This window comes from Hemiscyllium ocellatum, unplaced genomic scaffold (assembly GCF_020745735.1).
Source record: "Hemiscyllium ocellatum isolate sHemOce1 unplaced genomic scaffold, sHemOce1.pat.X.cur. scaffold_2670_pat_ctg1, whole genome shotgun sequence".
In the NCBI taxonomy this organism is placed as follows: domain Eukaryota; kingdom Metazoa; phylum Chordata; class Chondrichthyes; order Orectolobiformes; family Hemiscylliidae; genus Hemiscyllium; species Hemiscyllium ocellatum.
Genome location: NW_026868159.1, coordinates 22597 through 36290, shown reverse-complemented (window position 1 = coordinate 36290; position 13694 = coordinate 22597). Strand labels below are relative to the sequence as shown.

Sequence of the window (13694 nt, the reverse complement as noted above, 5' to 3'; positions counted from 1 at the left end):
AAAAGAGACCAAAGGGACAACATTTTCAGGCAGAAGGTGGTGTGTGTGTGTGGAATGAGCTGCCAGAGGAAGTGGTCGAGGCTGGTACAATTACATCATTTCAAAGGCATCTGGATGGGTATACGTATAGGAAGAGTTTGGAGGGAGATGGGCCGGGTGCTGGCAGGTGGGACTAGATTGGGTCGGGATATCTGTTCGACCGAGGGTGTGTTTGTGTGCTGTACATCTCTATGACTCGATGACTGGAAGTGTCAGTCTGAGTCAATCCGTTGTCTAGCTACGGGCAAGGTGACTCCATTGGATGATGTGAACCCAGCTGATGACCCCTTTGGCCAAAGCTAGAGAACATTCTGGAAGATCAGGGAAAAGAAGGATATGAACACACACCTGGATGCCAGTCCCTTAGCGAAGCCTTGACTGCGATCTGCAGCAGAGCTCTGACCATGTGCTCCAAACTTGTTGATAAAAGCCCGAGAGTGAGGGGGGCAAGCCATTCACCCCAGCAAGTCCACACTCAGCCTCTGATGAGCATCCCATCCAGGCCCAACCACTATCCTCTCAGCCTGCATTCCCCAAAGCCAATCCAGCGAACCTGCACATCTTTGGGCTGTGGGAGGAAAGCAAAGCACCCGCAGTAGCCCATGGAGAGAAGGTGCAAACTCGACACAAACAGAAAGCCAAGGGAGGAATCAAAGTCAGGTCCCCGATGCTGCGAGGCAGCAGTGCTACCCACTGAGCCACCATGCCAGCCCCAGGAGATTCTCAGCAGGTTTTCAGCCATTGTGTCTGTGCTGTCTGTTTCAGGGAATTCAGCTTTAATCCTGCAGATCCCCAAAAGAGCTGCGTAAGGCGACAGGGAACACCCCACCCATCAACTGAATGCAGATAAGCAGTTGTTGGCAAAGCAGATTAAGGACAGACAAGGAAGAGTCAGACACCCCAGATGGGATTTGAACCCAGAACCCCTGGCTTAGGAGCCAGTGCCTTATCCATTAGGCCACTGGAGCTGCACAGTTTCATGCAGCATGGCAGACTTTAAATACTGCGCCCTGACCTCTCATTGTGTGTTTTTGTGGATTTTCTCCTCTCAATGCACTGTGAGGATCCAAGATGGTGGTGATCTCGGACGATGGTGTTGCAGAGCTCGGCACCACAGCACAAGCGCCCAATCCGTTCCATCGCGATATCCTAGGAGTCTGAAAATGTTGTGGAGTCCCAGGACATTGTGAAAAATCAACTTTCCTGCGTTTCCTTCGTCCAGAGATGTTGAAGACGGATGGGGCAGTGTCCGAGGCCAGGCCCCCGGCCCAGCCTGCAGGATCCTTGGGCTCGATTGCCTACCAGGCCCTGGCCAAATCTCGCGCGATCTTGGTTAAGCAGATAGAGGAGAAGCTGGCCCCGATCTCTATCGTGCTGCAGAAGCATGAACAGCAGCTGGGAGACCTGGAAAAGAGGACGGATGAGGTTGGACACAGAGGCACAGCGGTGGAAGCTGATACCGCTTCCTCTAAGGATAGGATCCAAGCATCGGAGGCTGAGGGCTGACCATACAGAGGTTTATAAAATCATGAGGAACATGAATAGGGTAAACAGCCAAGGTCTTTTCCCTGGGTGTGGGAGTCCAGAACTAGAGGGCTTAGGTTTAGGGTGAGAGGGAAAAGATATAAAAGAGACCAAAGGGACAACATTTTCAGGCAGAAGGTGGTGTGTGTGTGTGGAATGAGCTGCCAGAGGAAGTGGTCGAGGCTGGTACAATTACATCATTTCAAAGGCATCTGGATGGGTATACGTATAGGAAGAGTTTGGAGGGAGATGGGCCGGGTGCTGGCAGGTGGGACTAGATTGGGTCGGGATATCTGTTCGACCGAGGGTGTGTTTGTGCTGTACATCTCTATGACTCGATGACTGGAAGTGTCAGTCTGAGTCAATCCGTTGTCTAGCTACGGGCAAGGTGACTCCATTGGATGATGTGAACCCAGCTGATGACCCCTTTGGCCAAAGCTAGAGAACATTCTGGAAGATCAGGGAAAAGAAGGATATGAACACACACCTGGATGCCAGTCCCTTAGCGAAGCCTTGACTGCGATCTGCAGCAGAGCTCTGACCATGTGCTCCAAACTTGTTCATAAAAGCCCGAGAGTGAGGGGGGCAAGCCATTCACCCCAGCAAGTCCACACTCAGCCTCTGATGAGCATCCCATCCAGGCCCAACCACTATCCTCTCAGCCTGCATTCCCCAAAGCCAATCCAGCGAACCTGCACATCTTTGGGCTGTGGGAGGAAAGCAAAGCACCCGCAGTAGCCCATGGAGAGAAGGTGCAAACTCGACACAAACAGAAAGCCAAGGGAGGAATCAAAGTCAGGTCCCCGATGCTGCGAGGCAGCAGTGCTACCCACTGAGCCACCATGCCAGCCCCAGGAGATTCTCAGCAGGTTTTCAGCCATTGTGTCTGTGCTGTCTGTTTCAGGGAATTCAGCTTTAATCCTGCAGATCCCCAAAAGAGCTGCGTAAGGCGACAGGGAACACCCCTCCCATCAACTGAATGCAGATATTGGCAAAGCAGATTAAGGACAGACAAGGAAGAGTCAGACACCCCAGATGGGATTTGAACCCAGAACCCCTGGCTTAGGAAGCCAGTGCCTTATCCATTAGGCCACTGGAGCTGCACAGTTTCATGCAGCATGGCAGACTTTAAATACTGCGCCCTGACCTCTCATTGTGTGTTTTTGTGGATTTTCTCCTCTCAATGCACTGTGAGGATCCAAGATGGTGGTGATCTCGGACGATGGTGTTGCAGAGCTCGGCACCACAGCACAAGCGCCCAATCCGTTCCATCGCGATATCCTAGGAGTCTGAAAATGTTGTGGAGTCCCAGGACATTGTGAAAAATCAACTTTCCTGCGTTTCCTTCGTCCAGAGATGTTGAAGACGGATGGGGCAGTGTCCGAGGCCAGGCCCCCGGCCCAGCCTGCAGGATCCTTGGGCTCGATTGCCTACCAGGCCCTGGCCAAATCTCGCGCGATCTTGGTTAAGCAGATAGAGGAGAAGCTGGCCCCGATCTCTATCGTGCTGCAGAAGCATGAACAGCAGCTGGGAGACCTGGAAAAGAGGACGGATGAGGTTGGACACAGAGGCACAGCGGTGGAAGCTGATACCGCTTCCTCTAAGGATAGGATCCAAGCATCGGAGGCTGAGGGCTGACCATACAGAGGTTTATAAAATCATGAGGAACATGAATAGGGTAAACAGCCAAGGTCTTTTCCCTGGGGTGTGGGAGTCCAGAACTAGAGGGCTTAGGTTTAGGGTGAGAGGGAAAAGATATAAAAGAGACCAAAGGGACAACATTTTCAGGCAGAAGGTGGTGTGTGTGTGTGGAATGAGCTGCCAGAGGAAGTGGTCGAGGCTGGTACAATTACATCATTTCAAAGGCATCTGGATGGGTATACGTATAGGAAGAGTTTGGAGGGAGATGGGCCGGGTGCTGGCAGGTGGGACTAGATTGGGTCGGGATATCTGTTCGACCGAGGGTGTGTTTGTGTGCTGTACATCTCTATGACTCGATGACTGGAAGTGTCAGTCTGAGTCAATCCGTTGTCTAGCTACGGGCAAGGTGACTCCATTGGATGATGTGAACCCAGCTGATGACCCCTTTGGCCAAAGCTAGAGAACATTCTGGAAGATCAGGGAAAAGAAGGATATGAACACACACCTGGATGCCAGTCCCTTAGCGAAGCCTTGACTGCGATCTGCAGCAGAGCTCTGACCATGTGCTCCAAACTTGTTGATAAAAGCCCGAGAGTGAGGGGGGCAAGCCATTCACCCCAGCAAGTCCACACTCAGCCTCTGATGAGCATCCCATCCAGGCCCAACCACTATCCTCTCAGCCTGCATTCCCCAAAGCCAATCCAGCGAACCTGCACATCTTTGGGCTGTGGGAGGAAAGCAAAGCACCCGCAGTAGCCCATGGAGAGAAGGTGCAAACTCGACACAAACAGAAAGCCAAGGGAGGAATCAAAGTCAGGTCCCCGATGCTGCGAGGCAGCAGTGCTACCCACTGAGCCACCATGCCAGCCCCAGGAGATTCTCAGCAGGTTTTCAGCCATTGTGTCTGTGCTGTCTGTTTCAGGGAATTCAGCTTTAATCCTGCAGATCCCCAAAAGAGCTGCGTAAGGCGACAGGGAACACCCCACCCATCAACTGAATGCAGATAAGCAGTTGTTGGCAAAGCAGATTAAGGACAGACAAGGAAGAGTCAGACACCCCAGATGGGATTTGAACCCAGAACCCCTGGCTTAGGAGGCCAGTGCCTTATCCATTAGGCCACTGGAGCTGCACAGTTCCATGCAGCATGGCAGACTTTAAATACTGCGCCCTGACCTCTCATTGTGTGTTTTTGTGGATTTTCTCCTCTCAATGCACTGTGAGGATCCAAGATGGTGGTGATCTCGGACGATGGTGTTGCAGAGCTCGGCACCACAGCACAAGCGCCCAATCCGTTCCATCGCGATATCCTAGGAGTCTGAAAATGTTGTGGAGTCCCAGGACATTGTGAAAAATCAACTTTCCTGCGTTTCCTTCGTCCAGAGATGTTGAAGACGGATGGGGCAGTGTCCGAGGCCAGGCCCCCGGCCCAGCCTGCAGGATCCTTGGGCTCGATTGCCTACCAGGCCCTGGCCAAATCTCGCGCGATCTTGGTTAAGCAGATAGAGGAGAAGCTGGCCCCGATCTCTATCGTGCTGCAGAAGCATGAACAGCAGCTGGGAGACCTGGAAAAGAGGACGGATGAGGTTGGACACAGAGGCACAGCGGTGGAAGCTGATACCGCTTCCTCTAAGGATAGGATCCAAGCATCGGAGGCTGAGGGCTGACCATACAGAGGTTTATAAAATCATGAGGAACATGAATAGGGTAAACAGCCAAGGTCTTTTCCCTGGGGTGTGGGAGTCCAGAACTAGAGGGCTTAGGTTTAGGGTGAGAGGGAAAAGATATAAAAGAGACCAAAGGGACAACATTTTCAGGCAGAAGGTGGTGTGTGTGTGTGGAATGAGCTGCCAGAGGAAGTGGTCGAGGCTGGTACAATTACATCATTTCAAAGGCATCTGGATGGGTATACGTATAGGAAGAGTTTGGAGGGAGATGGGCCGGGTGCTGGCAGGTGGGACTAGATTGGGTCGGGATATCTGTTCGACCGAGGGTGTGTTTGTGTGCTGTACATCTCTATGACTCGATGACTGGAAGTGTCAGTCTGAGTCAATCCGTTGTCTAGCTACGGGCAAGGTGACTCCATTGGATGATGTGAACCCAGCTGATGACCCCTTTGGCCAAAGCTAGAGAACATTCTGGAAGATCAGGGAAAAGAAGGATATGAACACACACCTGGATGCCAGTCCCTTAGCGAAGCCTTGACTGCGATCTGCAGCAGAGCTCTGACCATGTGCTCCAAACTTGTTGAAAAAAGCCCGAGAGTGAGGGGGCAAGCCATTCACCCCAGCAAGTCCACACTCAGCCTCTGATGAGCATCCCATCCAGGCCCAACCACTATCCTCTCAGCCTGCATTCCCCAAAGCCAATCCAGCGAACCTGCACATCTTTGGGCTGTGGGAGGAAAGCAAAGCACCCGCAGTAGCCCATGGAGAGAAGGTGCAAACTCGACACAAACAGAAAGCCAAGGGAGGAATCAAAGTCAGGTCCCCGATGCTGCGAGGCAGCAGTGCTACCCACTGAGCCACCATGCCAGCCCCAGGAGATTTCTCAGCATTGTGTCTGTGCTGTCTGTTTCAGGGAATTCAGCTTTAATCCTGCAGATCCCCAAAAGAGCTGCGTAAGGCGACAGGGAACCCCACCCATCAACTGAATGCAGATATTGGGCAAAGCAGATTAAGGACAGACAAGGAAGAGTCAGACACCCCAGATGGGATTTGAACCCAGAACCCCTGGCTTAGGAGGCCAGTGCCTTATCCATTAGGCCACTGGAGCTGCACAGTTCCATGCAGCATGGCAGACTTTAAATACTGCGCCCTGACCTCTCATTGTGTGTTTTTGTGGATTTTCTCCTCTCAATGCACTGTGAGGATCCAAGATGGTGGTGATCTCGGACGATGGTGTTGCAGAGCTCGGCACCACAGCACAAGCGCCCAATCCGTTCCATCGCGATATCCTAGGAGTCTGAAAATGTTGTGGAGTCCCAGGACATTGTGAAAAATCAACTTTCCTGCGTTTCCTTCGTCCAGAGATGTTGAAGACGGATGGGGCAGTGTCCGAGGCCAGGCCCCCGGCCCAGCCTGCAGGATCCTTGGGCTCGATTGCCTACCAGGCCCTGGCCAAATCTCGCGCGATCTTGGTTAAGCAGATAGAGGAGAAGCTGGCCCCGATCTCTATCGTGCTGCAGAAGCATGAACAGCAGCTGGGAGACCTGGAAAAGAGGACGGATGAGGTTGGACACAGAGGCACAGCGGTGGAAGCTGATACCGCTTCCTCTAAGGATAGGATCCAAGCATCGGAGGCTGAGGGCTGACCATACAGAGGTTTATAAAATCATGAGGAACATGAATAGGGTAAACAGCCAAGGTCTTTTCCCTGGGTGTGGGAGTCCAGAACTAGAGGGCTTAGGTTTAGGGTGAGAGGGAAAAGATATAAAAGAGACCAAAGGGACAACATTTTCAGGCAGAAGGTGGTGTGTGTGTGTGGAATGAGCTGCCAGAGGAAGTGGTCGAGGCTGGTACAATTACATCATTTCAAAGGCATCTGGATGGGTATACGTATAGGAAGAGTTTGGAGGGAGATGGGCCGGGTGCTGGCAGGTGGGACTAGATTGGGTCGGGATATCTGTTCGACCGAGGGTGTGTTTGTGTGCTGTACATCTCTATGACTCGATGACTGGAAGTGTCAGTCTGAGTCAATCCGTTGTCTAGCTACGGGCAAGGTGACTCCATTGGATGATGTGAACCCAGCTGATGACCCCTTTGGCCAAAGCTAGAGAACATTCTGGAAGATCAGGGAAAAGAAGGATATGAACACACACCTGGATGCCAGTCCCTTAGCGAAGCCTTGACTGCGATCTGCAGCAGAGCTCTGACCATGTGCTCCAAACTTGTTCATAAAAGCCCGAGAGTGAGGGGGGCAAGCCATTCACCCCAGCAAGTCCACACTCAGCCTCTGATGAGCATCCCATCCAGGCCCAACCACTATCCTCTCAGCCTGCATTCCCCAAAGCCAATCCAGCGAACCTGCACATCTTTGGGCTGTGGGAGGAAAGCAAAGCACCCGCAGTAGCCCATGGAGAGAAGGTGCAAACTCGACACAAACAGAAAGCCAAGGGAGGAATCAAAGTCAGGTCCCCGATGCTGCGAGGCAGCAGTGCTACCCACTGAGCCACCATGCCAGCCCCAGGAGATTCTCAGCAGGTTTTCAGCCATTGTGTCTGTGCTGTCTGTTTCAGGGAATTCAGCTTTAATCCTGCAGATCCCCAAAAGAGCTGCGTAAGGCGACAGGGAACACCCCACCCTATCAACTGAATGCAGATAAGCAGTTGTTGGCAAAGCAGATTAAGGACAGACAAGGAAGAGTCAGACACCCCAGATGGGATTTGAACCCAGAACCCCTGGCTTAGGAGGCCAGTGCCTTATCCATTAGGCCACTGGAGCTGCACAGTTCCATGCAGCATGGCAGACTTTAAATACTGCGCCCTGACCTCTCATTGTGTGTTTTTGTGGATTTTCTCCTCTCAATGCACTGTGAGGATCCAAGATGGTGGTGATCTCGGACGATGGTGTTGCAGAGCTCGGCACCACAGCACAAGCGCCCAATCCGTTCCATCGCGATATCCTAGGAGTCTGAAAATGTTGTGGAGTCCCAGGACATTGTGAAAAATCAACTTTCCTGCGTTTCCTTCGTCCAGAGATGTTGAAGACGGATGGGGCAGTGTCCGAGGCCAGGCCCCCGGCCCAGCCTGCAGGATCCTTGGGCTCGATTGCCTACCAGGCCCTGGCCAAATCTCGCGCGATCTTGGTTAAGCAGATAGAGGAGAAGCTGGCCCCGATCTCTATCGTGCTGCAGAAGCATGAACAGCAGCTGGGAGACCTGGAAAAGAGGACGGATGAGGTTGGACACAGAGGCACAGCGGTGGAAGCTGATACCGCTTCCTCTAAGGATAGGATCCAAGCATCGGAGGCTGAGGGCTGACCATACAGAGGTTTATAAAATCATGAGGAACATGAATAGGGTAAACAGCCAAGGTCTTTTCCCTGGGGTGTGGGAGTCCAGAACTAGAGGGCTTAGGTTTAGGGTGAGAGGGAAAAGATATAAAAGAGACCAAAGGGACAACATTTTCAGGCAGAAGGTGGTGTGTGTGTGTGGAATGAGCTGCCAGAGGAAGTGGTCGAGGCTGGTACAATTACATCATTTCAAAGGCATCTGGATGGGTATACGTATAGGAAGAGTTTGGAGGGAGATGGGCCGGGTGCTGGCAGGTGGGACTAGATTGGGTCGGGATATCTGTTCGACCGAGGGTGTGTTTGTGTGCTGTACATCTCTATGACTCGATGACTGGAAGTGTCAGTCTGAGTCAATCCGTTGTCTAGCTACGGGCAAGGTGACTCCATTGGATGATGTGAACCCAGCTGATGACCCCTTTGGCCAAAGCTAGAGAACATTCTGGAAGATCAGGGAAAAGAAGGATATGAACACACACCTGGATGCCAGTCCCTTAGCGAAGCCTTGACTGCGATCTGCAGCAGAGCTCTGACCATGTGCTCCAAACTTGTTCATAAAAACCCGAGAGTGAGGGGGGCAAGCCATTCACCCCAGCAAGTCCACACTCAGCCTCTGATGAGCATCCCATCCAGGCCCAACCACTATCCTCTCAGCCTGCATTCCCCAAAGCCAATCCAGCGAACCTGCACATCTTTGGGCTGTGGGAGGAAAGCAAAGCACCCGCAGTAGCCCATGGAGAGAAGGTGCAAACTCGACACAAACAGAAAGCCAAGGGAGGAATCAAAGTCAGGTCCCCGATGCTGCGAGGCAGCAGTGCTACCCACTGAGCCACCATGCCAGCCCCAGGAGATTCTCAGCAGGTTTTCAGCCATTGTGTCTGTGCTGTCTGTTTCAGGGAATTCAGCTTTAATCCTGCAGATCCCCAAAAGAGCTGCGTAAGGCGACAGGGAACACCCCACCCATCAACTGAATGCAGATAAGCAGTTGTTGGCAAAGCAGATTAAGGACAGACAAGGAAGAGTCAGACACCCCAGATGGGATTTGAACCCAGAACCCCTGGCTTAGGAGGCCAGTGCCTTATCCATTAGGCCACTGGAGCTGCACAGTTCCATGCAGCATGGCAGACTTTAAATACTGCGCCCTGACCTCTCATTGTGTGTTTTTGTGGATTTTCTCCTCTCAATGCACTGTGAGGATCCAAGATGGTGGTGATCTCGGACGATGGTGTTGCAGAGCTCGGCACCACAGCACAAGCGCCCAATCCGTTCCATCGCGATATCCTAGGAGTCTGAAAATGTTGTGGAGTCCCAGGACATTGTGAAAAATCAACTTTCCTGCGTTTCCTTCGTCCAGAGATGTTGAAGACGGATGGGGCAGTGTCCGAGGCCAGGCCCCCGCCCAGCCTGCAGGATCCTTGGGCTCGATTGCCTACCAGGCCCTGGCCAAATCTCGCGCGATCTTGGTTAAGCAGATAGAGGAGAAGCTGGCCCCGATCTCTATCGTGCTGCAGAAGCATGAACAGCAGCTGGGAGACCTGGAAAAGAGGACGGATGAGGTTGGACACAGAGGCACAGCGGTGGAAGCTGATACCGCTTCCTCTAAGGATAGGATCCAAGCATCGGAGGCTGAGGGCTGACCATACAGAGGTTTATAAAATCATGAGGAACATGAATAGGGTAAACAGCCAAGGTCTTTTCCCTGGGGTGTGGGAGTCCAGAACTAGAGGGCTTAGGTTTAGGGTGAGAGGGAAAAGATATAAAAGAGACCAAAGGGACAACATTTTCAGGCAGAAGGTGGTGTGTGTGTGTGGAATGAGCTGCCAGAGGAAGTGGTCGAGGCTGGTACAATTACATCATTTCAAAGGCATCTGGATGGGTATACGTATAGGAAGAGTTTGGAGGGAGATGGGCCGGGTGCTGGCAGGTGGGACTAGATTGGGTCGGGATATCTGTTCGACCGAGGGTGTGTTTGTGTGCTGTACATCTCTATGACTCGATGACTGGAAGTGTCAGTCTGAGTCAATCCGTTGTCTAGCTACGGGCAAGGTGACTCCATTGGATGATGTGAACCCAGCTGATGACCCCTTTGGCCAAAGCTAGAGAACATTCTGGAAGATCAGGGAAAAGAAGGATATGAACACACACCTGGATGCCAGTCCCTTAGCGAAGCCTTGACTGCGATCTGCAGCAGAGCTCTGACCATGTGCTCCAAACTTGTTCATAAAAGCCCGAGAGTGAGGGGGGCAAGCCATTCACCCCAGCAAGTCCACACTCAGCCTCTGATGAGCATCCCATCCAGGCCCAACCACTATCCTCTCAGCCTGCATTCCCCAAAGCCAATCCAGCGAACCTGCACATCTTTGGGCTGTGGGAGGAAAGCAAAGCACCCGCAGTAGCCCATGGAGAGAAGGTGCAAACTCGACACAAACAGAAAGCCAAGGGAGGAATCAAAGTCAGGTCCCCGATGCTGCGAGGCAGCAGTGCTACCCACTGAGCCACCATGCCAGCCCCAGGAGATTCTCAGCAGGTTTTCAGCCATTGTGTCTGTGCTGTCTGTTTCAGGGAATTCAGCTTTAATCCTGCAGATCCCCAAAAGAGCTGCGTAAGGCGACAGGGAACACCCATCCCATCAACTGAATGCAGATAAGCAGGCAAAGCAGATTAAGGACAGACAAGGAAGAGTCAGACACCCCAGATGGGATTTGAACCCAGAACCCCTGGCTTAGGAAGCCAGTGCCTTATCCATTAGGCCACTGGAGCTGCACAGTTCATGCAGCATGGCAGACTTTAAATACTGCGCCCTGACCTCTCATTGTGTGTTTTTGTGGATTTTCTCCTCTCAATGCACTGTGAGGATCCAAGATGGTGGTGATCTCGGACGATGGTGTTGCAGAGCTCGGCACCACAGCACAAGCGCCCAATCCGTTCCATCGCGATATCCTAGGAGTCTGAAAATGTTGTGGAGTCCCAGGACATTGTGAAAAATCAACTTTCCTGCGTTTCCTTCGTCCAGAGATGTTGAAGACGGATGGGGCAGTGTCCGAGGCCAGGCCCCCGGCCCAGCCTGCAGGATCCTTGGGCTCGATTGCCTACCAGGCCCTGGCCAAATCTCGCGCGATCTTGGTTAAGCAGATAGAGGAGAAGCTGGCCCCGATCTCTATCGTGCTGCAGAAGCATGAACAGCAGCTGGGAGACCTGGAAAAGAGGACGGATGAGGTTGGACACAGAGGCACAGCGGTGGAAGCTGATACCGCTTCCTCTAAGGATAGGATCCAAGCATCGGAGGCTGAGGGCTGACCATACAGAGGTTTATAAAATCATGAGGAACATGAATAGGGTAAACAGCCAAGGTCTTTTCCCTGGGGTGTGGGAGTCCAGAACTAGAGGGCTTAGGTTTAGGGTGAGAGGGAAAAGATATAAAAGAGACCAAAGGGACAACATTTTCAGGCAGAAGGTGGTGTGTGTGTGTGGAATGAGCTGCCAGAGGAAGTGGTCGAGGCTGGTACAATTACATCATTTCAAAGGCATCTGGATGGGTATACGTATAGGAAGAGTTTGGAGGGAGATGGGCCGGGTGCTGGCAGGTGGGACTAGATTGGGTCGGGATATCTGTTCGACCGAGGGTGTGTTTGTGTGCTGTACATCTCTATGACTCGATGACTGGAAGTGTCAGTCTGAGTCAATCCGTTGTCTAGCTACGGGCAAGGTGACTCCATTGGATGATGTGAACCCAGCTGATGACCCCTTTGGCCAAAGCTAGAGAACATTCTGGAAGATCAGGGAAAAGAAGGATATGAACACACACCTGGATGCCAGTCCCTTAGCGAAGCCTTGACTGCGATCTGCAGCAGAGCTCTGACCATGTGCTCCAAACTTGTTCATAAAAGCCCGAGAGTGAGGGGGGCAAGCCATTCACCCCAGCAAGTCCACACTCAGCCTCTGATGAGCATCCCATCCAGGCCCAACCACTATCCTCTCAGCCTGCATTCCCCAAAGCCAATCCAGCGAACCTGCACATCTTTGGGCTGTGGGAGGAAAGCAAAGCACCCGCAGTAGCCCATGGAGAGAAGGTGCAAACTCGACACAAACAGAAAGCCAAGGGAGGAATCAAAGTCAGGTCCCCGATGCTGCGAGGCAGCAGTGCTACCCACTGAGCCACCATGCCAGCCCCAGGAGATTCTCAGCAGGTTTTCAGCCATTGTGTCTGTGCTGTCTGTTTCAGGGAATTCAGCTTTAATCCTGCAGATCCCCAAAAGAGCTGCGTAAGGCGACAGGGAACACCCCACCCATCAACTGAATGCAGATAAGCAGTTGTTGGCAAAGCAGATTAAGGACAGACAAGGAAGAGTCAGACACCCCAGATGGGATTTGAACCCAGAACCCCTGGCTTAGGAGCCAGTGCCTTATCCATTAGGCCACTGGAGCTGCACAGTTCCATGCAGCATGGCAGACTTTAAATACTGCGCCCTGACCTCTCATTGTGTGTTTTTGTGGATTTTCTCCTCTCAATGCACTGTGAGGATCCAAGATGGTGGTGATCTCGGACGATGGTGTTGCAGAGCTCGGCACCACAGCACAAGCGCCCAATCCGTTCCATCGCGATATCCTAGGAGTCTGAAAATGTTGTGGAGTCCCAGGACATTGTGAAAAATCAACTTTCCTGCGTTTCCTTCGTCCAGAGATGTTGAAGACGGATGGGGCAGTGTCCGAGGCCAGGCCCCCGGCCCAGCCTGCAGGATCCTTGGGCTCGATTGCCTACCAGGCCCTGGCCAAATCTCGCGCGATCTTGGTTAAGCAGATAGAGGAGAAGCTGGCCCCGATCTCTATCGTGCTGCAGAAGCATGAACAGCAGCTGGGAGACCTGGAAAAGAGGACGGATGAGGTTGGACACAGAGGCACAGCGGTGGAAGCTGATACCGCTTCCTCTAAGGATAGGATCCAAGCATCGGAGGCTGAGGGCTGACCATACAGAGGTTTATAAAATCATGAGGAACATGAATAGGGTAAACAGCCAAGGTCTTTTCCCTGGGGTGTGGGAGTCCAGAACTAGAGGGCTTAGGTTTAGGGTGAGAGGGAAAAGATATAAAAGAGACCAAAGGGACAACATTTTCAGGCAGAAGGTGGTGTGTGTGTGTGGAATGAGCTGCCAGAGGAAGTGGTCGAGGCTGGTACAATTACATCATTTCAAAGGCATCTGGATGGGTATACGTATAGGAAGAGTTTGGAGGGAGATGGGCCGGGTGCTGCAGGTGGACTAGATTGGGTCGGGATAGATCTGTTCGACCGAGGGTGTGTTTGTGTGCTGTACATCTCTATGACTCGATGACTGGAAGTGTCAGTCTGAGTCAATCCGTTGTCTAGCTACGGGCAAGGTGACTCCATTGGATGATGTGAACCCAGCTGATGACCCCTTTGGCCAAAGCTAGAGAACATTCTGGAAGATCAGGGAAAAGAAGGATATGAACACACACCTGGATGCCAGTC

At 52.3% G+C, this 13694-nt stretch overlaps 4 non-coding genes across 4 annotated transcripts; all 4 read right to left on the bottom strand.

Moving 5' to 3' along the window:
* Nucleotides 1-4257: 4257 nt before the first annotated feature.
* Nucleotides 4258-4330, bottom strand: trnar-ccu (transfer RNA arginine (anticodon CCU)). The gene has a single exon. It is a non-coding gene; the product is annotated as a tRNA-Arg (tRNA).
* Nucleotides 4331-5903: 1573 nt separating this feature from the next.
* trnar-ccu (transfer RNA arginine (anticodon CCU)) lies at nt 5904-5976 on the bottom strand. Its single transcript has one exon. It is a non-coding gene; the product is annotated as a tRNA-Arg (tRNA).
* A 1594-nt stretch (nt 5977-7570) lies between these two features.
* On the bottom strand, nt 7571-7643 carry trnar-ccu (transfer RNA arginine (anticodon CCU)). Its single transcript has one exon. It is a non-coding gene; the product is annotated as a tRNA-Arg (tRNA).
* Nucleotides 7644-9237: 1594 nt separating this feature from the next.
* trnar-ccu (transfer RNA arginine (anticodon CCU)) lies at nt 9238-9310 on the bottom strand. The gene has a single exon. It is a non-coding gene; the product is annotated as a tRNA-Arg (tRNA).
* Between the last annotated feature and the right edge of the window lie 4384 nt (nt 9311-13694).